The sequence below is a fragment of the Coregonus clupeaformis genome, chromosome 1 (assembly GCF_020615455.1).
Source record: "Coregonus clupeaformis isolate EN_2021a chromosome 1, ASM2061545v1, whole genome shotgun sequence".
Lineage (NCBI taxonomy): Eukaryota > Metazoa > Chordata > Actinopteri > Salmoniformes > Salmonidae > Coregonus > Coregonus clupeaformis.
This window is the reverse complement of record NC_059192.1, coordinates 84,121,368-84,133,408: the sequence shown is the minus strand read 5'-3', so window position 1 is coordinate 84,133,408 and position 12,041 is coordinate 84,121,368.

The window sequence follows — 12,041 nt, the reverse complement described above, 5'->3', positions numbered from 1 at the left end:
ATTATCATGCTGAAACATGAGGTGATGGCGGCAGATGAATGGCATGACAATGGGCCTCAGGATCTCTTCACGGTATCTCTGTGCATTAAAATTGCCATCGAGAAAATGCAATTGTTTCGGTACAGTTGAAACTGGGATTCATCCGTGAAGAGCACACTTCTCCAGCGTGCCAGTGGCATTTGCAAGTTGCCTGCGGTTGTGAGGCCGGTTGGACGTACTGCCAAATTCTCTAAAATGACGTTGGAGGTGACTTATGGTAGAGAAATTAACACGCAATTCTCTGGCAACAACTCTGCATGGCAATTGCACACTCCCTCAAAACTTGAGGCATCTGTGGCGTTGTGTTGTGTGACAAAGGTGCACCTGTGTAATGACCATGCTGTTTAATCAGCTTCTTGATATGCCAAACATGTTAGGTGGAAGGATTATCTTGGTAAAGGAGAAATGCTCACTAACAGGGATGTAAACCAATTTGTGCACCAAATTTGAGAGAAATAAGCTTTTTGTGTGTATGGAACATTTCTGGGATCTTTTATTTCAGCTCATGAAACATGGGACCAACACTTTACGTGTTGCGTTTATATTTTTGTTCAGTATATAACACTTGAAATGTCTTTATCTTTTTGAAATCTTGTTTATTCTAATAGTGTTTTGTTGATGTTGTTTTTGTTTCTCCTCACTTTTGTTTATTGTTTATTTCATTTGCTTTGGCAATGTATACATACAGTGTGTTTCCCATGCCAATAAAGCCCCTTTGAATTGAATTGAGAGAGAGAGAGACCCTCCTCTGAAAGGTTAGAACACTAGGGGTTTTCTTTTGACCCCATTGCACTGTCCCTCACCCCTGACCTGATACAGAGAGAGGTCAGGATTTACATCAGGCTTTCAACACTGCGGCTGTTGGTCACCAGAGTTAGGATTTAACGACCGACAGTTGACCTTTAAAACAGAATATGTTGAAGTACAGTGGGGAAAAAAAGTATTTAGTCAGCCACAAATTGTGCAAGTTCTCCCACTTAAAAAGATGAGGCCTGTAATTTTCATCATAGGTACACGTCAACTATGACAGACAAAATGAGAAAAAAAATCCAGAAAATCACATTGTAGGATTTTTTATGAATTTATTTGCAAATTATGGTGGAAAATAAGTATTTGGTCAATAACAAAAGTTTCTCAATACTTTGTTATATACCCTTTGTTGGCAATGACACAGGTCAAACGTATTCTGTAAGTCTTCACAAGGTTTTCACACACTGTTGCTGGTATTTTGGCCCATTCCTCCATGCAGATCTCCTCTAGAGCAGTGATGTTTTGGGGCTGTCGCTGGGCAACACGGACTTTCAACTCCCTCCAAAGATTTTCTATGGGGTTGAGATCTGGAGACTGGCTAGGCCACTCCAGGACCTTGAAATGCTTCTTACGAAGCCACTCCTTCGTTGCCCGGGCGGTGTGTTTGGGATCATTGTCATGCTGAAAGACCCAGCCACGTTTCATCTTCAATGCCCTTGCTGATGGAAGGAGGTTTTCACTCAAAATCTCACGATACATGGCCCCATTCATTCTTTCCTTTACACGGATCAGTCGTCCTGGTCCCTTTGCAGAAAAACAGCCCCTAAGCATGATGTTTCCACCCCCATGCTTCACAGTAGGTATGGTGTTCTTTGGATGCAACTCAGCATTCTTTGTCCTCCAAACACGACGAGTTGAGTTTTTACCAAAAAGTTATATTTTGGTTTCATCTGACCATATGACATTCTCCCTATCCTCTTCTGGATCATCCAAATGCACTCTAGCAAACTTCAGACGGGCCTGGACATGTACTGGCTTAAGCAGGGGGACACGTCTGGCACTGCAGGATTTGAGTCCCTGGCGGGGTAGTGTGTTACTGATGGTAGGCTTTGTTACTTTGGTCCCAGCTCTCTGCAGGTCATTCACTAGGTCCCCCCGTGTGGTTCTGGGATTTTTGCTCACCGTTCTTGTGATCATTTTGACCCCACGGGGTGAGATCTTGCGTGGAGCCCCAGATCGAGGGAGATTATCAGTGGTCTTGTATGTGTTCCATTTCCTAATAATTGCTCCCACAGTTGATTTCTTCAAACCAAGCTGCTTACCTATTGCAGATTCAGTCTTCCCAGCCTGGTGCAGGTCTACAATTTTGTTTCTGGTGTCCTTTGACAGCTCTTTGGTCTTGGCCATAGTGGAGTTTGGAGTGTGACTGTTTGAGGTTGTGGACAGGTGTCTTTTATACTGATAACAAGTTCAAACAGGTGCCAATAATACAGGTAACGAGTGGAGGACAGAGCAGCCTCTTAAAGAAGAAGTTACAGGTCTGTGAGAGCCAGAAATCTTGCTTGTTTGTAGGTGACCAAATACTTATTTTCCACCATCATTTGCAAATAAATTCATTAAAAATCCTACAATGTGATTTTCTGGATTTTTTTTCTCAATTTGTCTGTCATAGTTGACGTGTACCTATGATGAAAATTACAGGCCTCTCATATTTTTAAGTGGGAGAACTTGCACAATTGGTGGCTGACTAAATACTTTTTTCCCCACTGTACATCTATGACAACAGTTGAATGTATGGGGACACCTCTGGAAGTGACACACAAGACATAGACAAATGTGTGTCACTGTCACCATGGAAACCCCAACAGGGCTGAGTCAACCCAATCCAGACAAATAACCTTCTAACCCTACTGAATTAATCTTTCCCCCTTTCAAACACACACACACACAAACACATACACACATTTCTGTGCAAAAAAAAAAGAAGTGCTGCTGTATAACAATGCAATATAGTGGCCTGACTATCTGGATGTCTCTGTTGGTGTAGCTGTGTGTGTGTGTATGTATGTGTGAGAGAGAAAGAGACAGAGGGAGCGGGGCGGACAAATGTACTTTAATGGCTGTGGTGATCGACTCAACTGGGAAACTATGCAGAGAATGTGCAGCTTGTGCCCAGAACTGGTGGTTTAGTCATCTCTCTGCTCTCCTCTCGCTATGAAATGACCCCAAAACAAGATGGCTGCTCAGTAGTCAATGATCATAGTCCATCTGTAAACACCAACTCTATCAGCACAGGCAATTAACCATCATGATAATAAGGTGTGTGTGTGTGCGAGTGTGAGTGTGTGTGTGTGTGTGTGTGTGTGTGTGTGTGTGTGAGTGAGTGATTCAAAGCTAGATTCTGGTCTGACAGCAAAAGTGGATGTTCCATGTCTCAAGCAAGTGAGGCTGCAACACTACTTCTAATATTAGCAGGGGATGTTAGGGGGTGATGAAATGCAGATGATACACAGAAGCTGTGCCCAGAAGAGATGTGTAGCAATACCAGGGCACAGCAATTGTGAAAGTGACAGCTTAGTTGGTACACACACACATACATGCATTTTCTCACGTACACAGCTTCTCAAACACACACGGTAATCACACACAGACACAACCTCCCATTGCTGTTTTGCTCAGTCCATGGTGAGATTTTAGAACCGCTTTAGTTACCGAAATGTATGAAGCGTACATGTAAATGGGTATGTTTTATGAATGTTGAGGAAAAAGCTTTTGTCACTTGGAGCAATAGCACCACCGTGTGGCAGACAATAGCACTACCATGTGGTCCTCTGTAGCTCAATTGGTAGAGCATGGCGCTTGTAACGCCAGGGTAGTGGGTTCGATCCCCGGGACCACCCATACATAAAAATGTATGCACACATGACTATAAGGTGCTTTGGATAAAAGCGTCTGCTAAATGGCATATTATAAGACAGAGTGCAAAATAGTTGGCTAAAACAGACCTGGCAACCAGAGCGGTATACTAGAAAGCCGTTTCAATTAGTTACCCGGCTAACTTTAATAAGTAACCAGAAATAACTATTGATTTTATAGTTCTTTAAAAAAAGCAACACTTAAGCCTTCATTGTAAATAAGAATTTGTTCTTAACCGACTTGCCTAGTTAAATAAAGGTAAAATACAAATAAATAAAATATGTATTTTTCGTTTGTTGAGTCAATTAGACCATGCCCAAAAGTTTGTGGCCTCCCGAGTGGCGCAGCGGTCTAAGCCACTGTAGTGGTGTCACTACAGACCCGGGTTCGATCCTGGGCTGTGTCGTGACCGGGAGTCCCATAGGGCTGCGCACAATTGGCCCAGCGTTGTCCGGGTTAGGGGAGGGTTTGGCCTGGGGGGCTTTACTTGGCTCATTGTGCTCTAGCAACCCCTTGTGGCGGGCCGGGCGCCTGCAGGCTGACTCAGGTCGTCCGACACATTGGTGCAGGCAGGTGTTAAGAAGCGCGGTTAGGCGGGTCATGTTTTGGAGGACGCATGACTCGACCTTTGCCTCTCCCGAGCCCGTTGGGGAGTTGCAGTGGTGAGACAAGATCACAATTGGATATCACGAAAAATATTTATGTTAGAATATTTAGGTAAATTAGCTGGTTAACTCCTTGATCCTGCTTTGTAGTATACCCCTCAGGCCAGTGTATAAAATCCTCTGGTTTTAGAGTTATGTGTTATCCACCAGAGAGATGGAGACTTCTAGAAATAAGGTTATCATAGTCATAGTATGATTTGATCAGCAATCTGCAATGCACACAGGTAAAACACACACAGGTAATCACAGACACACACACACACACACCAGGGCCGGCACCCCTCAGTTGGAGGGGCATTTGCTTTCTATAGGTGGACCCGTTTTTTTCACGGGACCTCCTGTGTGTTCGCGCTAGCACGTGCACACATTTTGTTAATGGGGATTATAATAAAGACCATAGGCAGCTTGTGAGTTTGAAATTTGGGGAAGCTTACAATTTATCCTACCATTTCTACCTATCTGCGTGCCAGTTATGATAATTTTTATATGCGAATTTTCGTGGAACAGCTTCATTTCAATAATAACGCTTTAATTTCTCAAAATTATTGTCACATGGTTAATCAAAAAATTGGAATTAAAATGATAAAAATCAAAAAGTTACAAATGAAATTAGCGCATGGAACTCAGAGTTATCAGGACAGAAAAAACACAGACATGATCACTGCTCACATGGAGCACTCCAAACAAAAGACAATTAAAAAATTGACAAAACTCCTAAATGATGGTTATGAAATAAACCAAAGTTGTTTCTCACAAGTGTAGCAGGTTGTGAATTCTGCAAACAACGTTTCCACTCCAAGAATGAGAACGGTAAATGACTGTAATACATGCATTAACAGAAATGAATGTAACCAAATGACGGGGATTAACGGTACATTTAGCAGGTGTCGTGTATGACGATTATGACTAGTCTTGAGGGACAAAGAAGAACTGTTTATCTTAAGTTTGAATGTAGCAGTTAGAGGGTGACGCCCCAGGGGAGACTGGTGATTGGCCAGAAGAGGGAGCCACCCATCTTTTTGCATTGTTTATAAGTAAGGGGCTAGACAAAGAGAGGCAGAACGGCCATTGCAATCTGGGACGCCGTTCTCCAGACACCGCGGGTCTGTAACTTATGCTGTAACCTTGTGATATTAATAAAAGCCTCTAATCATTGTGCAGCCTAAGCGGACTCTTTGTTGACAGCAATAATTGCCACCATTCAATATTCGTTCGTTCTACATTTGCTCTAAGAATTAACTCAGGAATAATTATCGATTGCTCAAAAACATTTAATTGAATTTTTTCATATTCATATTTTGGTTGATTGATTTATTTAAAAAAAAAAAAATTTTTTTTTTTTAGTTGTTTGGGTTATATTAATAATTAAAGGGGGGAAGCCATAGGCTATATAGTCTAAAATAAAATAATTCACGATAAAGGAATATAAAAGGGTTGTTACAATGGGGAGAAAGGACAGCAAGGCTATGAAAGTCATTACATCGGTTGATATAGTACAAAATGGTAATCCTTTAGTTAAAAGTAGTGTTAGGTTATCCGGCAAATGAAACAAAAGTTGCCCTTCATTCTCAAACAAAAAATGATAAAAGATTCCAGCGATAAGATAAACAGAGGTATAGAGAAGGTGACAGGAAAACTAATGGCAGAAGTTAGTACACCTTTCTCACATACGGATTCAGCAAAAAGACACCCACCTTACGAGAAGGAAGTAGAGCTTAGGGATGTTTATCCTCAGCTTCCAGGGATCATCCAGGAGGGTGATTGTTGCATCAGAGATGAAGATGAATAATAGATAGAGGACAAGCAGAAACGACAATGAAGATGAATCCAAAACTCCAGAAGGAAGAAAAACCGAGATGTCTGGAAACTAAGAGAAGAATGAGGTTCGAGTTCAGATGAAGACAGCGATAAAGAGGAGACTAAAGGTGCTGTGTATTCAAAAGGAGTTTATCCTACAAGGACTGGCACAGAAGAAAAGTAAGAAGATGATGGAAGATGATATTTTGAGGACAGAACTTAGAATATAAGCTTTTGAAGAATACTGATATGTCAACAGCAAGAAAGAACAGGATCAAGAAACTCTCAAAAAACTCAATCATACAACTGGTGGAGAAGAGAAGCTTTGGTTATGAAGAATCAGAGTGAACCAAATCAACAATCACTGTTACAGCTTCAACTGAACAATATCAAATGCAATTGTACCAGCCAAGGGGGGTACCAGGTGTTTCATATCCACAGCCAGTTTCTGGACAGACACAGAATTGGAGAGGAAGAGGACGAGAAGGCTTAGAAGGAGGAGGAAGATTTCAGCTACACTTCCAGCAACTTTCAGAAGACTGTTATAATTATGGACAGATTGGTCACTTTACCTGTGAGTGCAATGGGCCAGGAGGAAACAACAGAGAACATTTTTAAGGAAGATAAAGGAGCAAGTGAAGATCACCTGTTCTCCAGGTGAATCCTAAGGATTCTAGAGTGCCTAGAAGATACGAAGGGGGGTGTCAGCTGATAGCATCGATTAGAGAAGAAGAGAAAACTAACAATTGAAGTAAAACCAGAGGACTATGAGAAGTGATAGTGAATAGTGTAAAAGCTTTTATCTGTGTTGAGCCTAAAAGAGGTTAAACATCTCACTATGTAAAATTAACTAATTAGGATAGGGATTTGAGGTAGTAAAACAGTTAATTACTCTTAGGGAACCAATTGAGCTATGCTATAAAAAATCAAGGAGAAATTAAAATAGACATACTAATATTATAACATATACCTATTGCAGTGTTGGGAAGAGATGCATGGTGTAAATTGAACTGTACAATAGGATGTACACTAAACGGCTGTCTGGTAGAAGATTTTGAAAAAGTAGGGTTTTTGGGAATCATATTGGCTTAAAAAGATAATATCATAGGAAGGATGATAATCTATTAGACTGCCTATTAGACAATCTGTCTGGAAAATAAAGTTAAAAGGGGTGACTGTTATTCTGGGTTACATTCTTACACCAAGAGATTTCAGGCTAGGCTAAAAGGTGTTTAGTTGTTTGCCAAGTCTGTGTGTAAAGAAGTCAGAAGCAGGTGGGGACTTTCCCTATCACATATCCTAAAAATTGGTGGTAAAGGGATTTTGTGAATAAATCAGTGGAAAAGGTTTTTAAAGGTTAGGAGAAAAGATTAGATTAAAATAAGTTAGGAGAACTAGGTTGAAGGAACTCTAAGACAGTAAGCTAAGTTTCAAAGTTAGTAGTAAGAGAGAGAGAACAGTGGTGAAGGACATCTTAGAGTAGGAAGATCAAGGTAATTGTAGGGGTATTTTTATAATCAAAAGTTTGAAAGTTAGGACTGAGAGTTGGGAAAAAGTGACACTAGTGGTGATAGATGGAAGTACAAGCAAAGACTTCAAAGCTTTGGGGAAAATGGATGAAGTAACAATAAGGACATTAACACGTCAGTCTATTATAACAACAGTGAGAAGCAATTTAACTCTTTCAACATTGATAGTTATTAAAGCCATAAATATATCGCATTTGATTATAAGGGAACCAATAGCTCCAGCACCAATTTTAGGGGGAAAATACTTATTGGGGTTAGGATGGGGACGTTCCTCCCACATGGAGAGATAATTATGGAGAAGAAGTATTGTTATCAGGACCAAGAGTAGAAGCTGTTGCACCTAATCAAAGGAGGTATAGTTTGTACAACGATATGAAGTGGAAGAGGGTTATGAGTGACTGTTCACTTATTTTGCGTAATGATAAGAGAAGATTAGGGAGAATATGTGTACTTATCTAGTGCAAGCATTAAAATTTGTTCCGGTTAAGAATTATTGGTTAAAAGACTATGTAATTCATAAAGTAACGCTTATAATGGAAGATTTGAAGTCTGTTGAAGTTTCCGCAGTCACCGAGGGAGTTCAGGAGAAGTAGATTACAGTAGTCACTCCAACAGTAAATAATGCACATAGGATATCGGTAGCTTTCCTACTAGAAATAATTAAGGTGGTAATACATCAACTAAATCAACTACTTTAATGGTAACTTTGGAAGGGATTAATGATACGATGGCAATAGCAAATGTAGGAAGTATGACACCGACATCAACTTTTCTGGAATTAAAGGGGGTAGCAAGAAGGACTCAGGGGTTTATGTTACGGATGGAGAGTGCTGTCAATGATAGTACGAATAGGGTTAAAATAGGAGAACAGATAGTGGTAGAGAGAATATAGAGAATATAGATTCATCATGGAGGTACAGGATGAGGTCTTTGATTTTAATGACAGACAAGGAGAGGTATCTGATCAGTACCGCTCGTTAGGGAAGAGAGAAACTATATGGAGTGGTTTGATTCTTCTGTTGTGAAAGTTAGAGATAGATGGGCAGGTTCCAGCAGCTCATTCTGTAATATCAGTGAGGAATCTTGAGGGTCCATGTCTGTTGAGAATTCCAGTCAAACATGTTAGAGACGGTCGCTCGACCTCTATCAAGTATGTGTCAATCTTATGCTTTGTCATGACTGTGGTATCAGCAACAGTCAGTAACAGATAAAATAATGTCGTTGTCAAAACATTTGTTTAAGCCTAGGTTTAGGTGTTCTTGGGTTAAGTGTATTAACTTGTGTGCATTTGTTAGATGGGAAGAAAAATCAGGTAACAGCGAGCCCTGAATCATTTGAGGTGAAAGCAGTGAGGGCTAAAAGTTGTTTTTGTTCTAATAAAACAGATGATGTAAACGGTATGTTCATGGGAATATCAGATTGTGATGATTATATGATGACTTTGGATAAGCACGGACAAAAGGTTAGAGAGGACAAATATAATGTAACTTTTTATGTACCAGGTAATAAGAAGAGCAGGACTTTGATGGTGAAAGATCAGCTTTTGCCTGTCAATGTAACTATTGGGAATTTTAGAGATATTTGGTGGGTTTGTGGTGATAAAGCATATATATTCTTACCCTATGGATGGACAGGATGTTGTTACATGTCAACGTGGAAGCTTCCATATGAGGTTTCTACCATTAAAAGAGGGGTACCACCGGACACAGATAAATCTAGGGTTAAAAGGGTGACATGGAGACATGTTATAGTCTTCAAGCCTATCATTGAAGGATGAGTCCAAGGGAGAAGGGGGGACTTTTTCCATGGTATGGTGTAATATTTGGGAAGATCATATTGATAATATTAGGTATACTTTGAGTCCAGATAGTTCAGATATTATCACTAGGGTTATATATGCATTGAAGAATATAAGGGATGCGTTTGGGAGATCTGAGGGAGCTGGATGGTCAGCGAAGTCTTGGTTGCAAGATCAGTTAGGCCCAGTAGGGGCAGTGATGGTTCAGATTCTAGTTGCAGCTTTGATAACACTGTGTGTGATGTTTGTAATTTGTTACTGACCTTTGAGAAAGCTATGATATTGAGATAGGTTGGAGAGTGATGCCTGGAGACAACACTCAGATGCCGTTGTTGACTGTTCCTGATCTGGATGAAGATGGACAAGTGGAACTGAATGGATAAATATCATTTTTGATTATTTGATCATTTTTCAAATTTTTTTTTTCAATATTAGGGTGATTTTGGTATGATTTTATGAATCAAAGGGGGGAATAGGTTAATGTGATTCATACATCATTTATATATCATTTTTATATTCTTAGTTGATATTGATGTTTAATTTGAAGGTGTTGTTTTGCAAAAGATACTGTTTGGTCTTTCCTTTTCTTCCAGAAGCATTTGGGAGAACATGTGGAGATTGAAATACTCAAACAAGGACAATATGAAGGGACAATATGACTGGAGGAGATGAAACAAGGAGGGTGTGGCCGATTCCATCATCAACAATCCATTGGAAGTCGAGACTACGGAGGAGATGAAGTGTAGTGGACTACATTCCAGTGTCTGCAATGAAATATAGACATATTTCATGTGTAATACATAATTTGTGTCATACTCTTACGTATTAATTTTTGTAGAATGATATTTGATGTTATTGAATACATGTGAGGATCTTAGATGTTTTTGTTTATTTCGTGAATGCTTAGGGACAGGGAGTCCAGGCAGGGAGAGGTCCACTGTAGGGTCCAATGGGTTGACCAGCCTTAGAGTGGATATTTTTTGGATAGGATTTTGTTTGCAGGGGCTTACATGTGTATTTAATTGCATCATAGTTTCAAATGCATTTACATTGTTTATGAGGTTATCTGGAGTACCGTGGTGGTTGCCTGGGGCAGAGGGACCGTGAGAGAATTTTACTGTCTTGATTGATGGATGGATTTGGAACGAAGGTTGCCGGACAGTTTTTCGCTCTTACACTCCATAAAGATTTGTTCATATTTCATAGTAATGTATTCACACTTCATAAACAGTTATTCATATTTCATAGAAAGGTATATACACTCTAGAGGAGAATGTTTTTTGGTTTAATGTTAAAGATACTCAATAAGATAAATTGTTACTTGTCATAATCCTATTCTGTTTGTTTTCGAGACTTTTAGTTCGTCTCGAAGGGGGGATATGTCGTGTATGACGATTATGACTAGTCTTGAGGGACAAAGAAGAACTGTTTATCTTAAGTTTGAATGTAGCAGTTGGAGGGTGACGCCCCAGGGGAGACTGGTGATTGGCCAGAAGAGGGAGCCACCCATCTTTTTGCATTGTTTATAAGTAAGGGGCTAGACAAAGAGAGGCAGAATGGCCATTGCAATCTGGGACGCCGTTCTCCAGACACCGCGGGTCTGTAACTTATGCTGTAACCTTGTGATATTAATAAAAGCCTCTAATCATTGTGCAGCCTAAGCGGACTCTTTGTTGACAGCAATAATTGCCACCATTCACCCGATACGACACAGGCCTACTGGTTACATATGTAATGGGGAATTTAAACTCAGCAAAAAAATAAACGTCCTCTCACTGTCAACTGCGTTTATTTTCAGCAAACTTAACATGTGTAAATATTTGTATGAACATAACAAGATTCAACAACTGAGACATTAACTGAACAGGTTCCACAGACGTGACTAACAGAAATTGAATAATGTGTCCCTGAACAAAGGGGGGGTCAAAATCTAAAGTAACAGTCAGTATCTGGTGTGGCCACCAGCTGCATTAAGTACTGCAGTTCATCTCCTCCTCATGGACTGCACCAGATTTGACAGTTCTTGCTGTGAGATGTTACCCCACTCTTCCACCAAGGCACCTGCAAGGTCCCAGACATTTCTGGGGGGAATGGCCCTAGCCCTCACCCTCCGATCCAACAGGTCCCAGACGTGCTCAATGGGATTGCGATCCGGGCTCTTCGCTGGCCGTGGCAGAACACTGACATTCCTGTCTTGCAGTAAATCACGCACAGAATGAGCAGTATGGCTGGTGGCATTGTCATGCTGGAGGGTCATGTCAGGATGAGCCTGCAGGAAGGGTACCACATGAGGGAGGAGGATGTCTTCCCTGTAACGCACAGCGTTGAGATTGCCTGCAATGACAACAAGCTCAGTCCGATGATGCTGTGACACACCGCCCCAGACCATGACGGACCCTCCACCTCCAAATCGATCCCGCTCCAGAGTGCAGGCCTCAGTGTAACACTCATTCCTTCGACAATAAACGCGAATCCGACCATCACCCCTGGTGAGACAAAACCGCGACTCGTTAGTGAAGAGCACTTTTTGCCAGTCCTGTCTGGTCC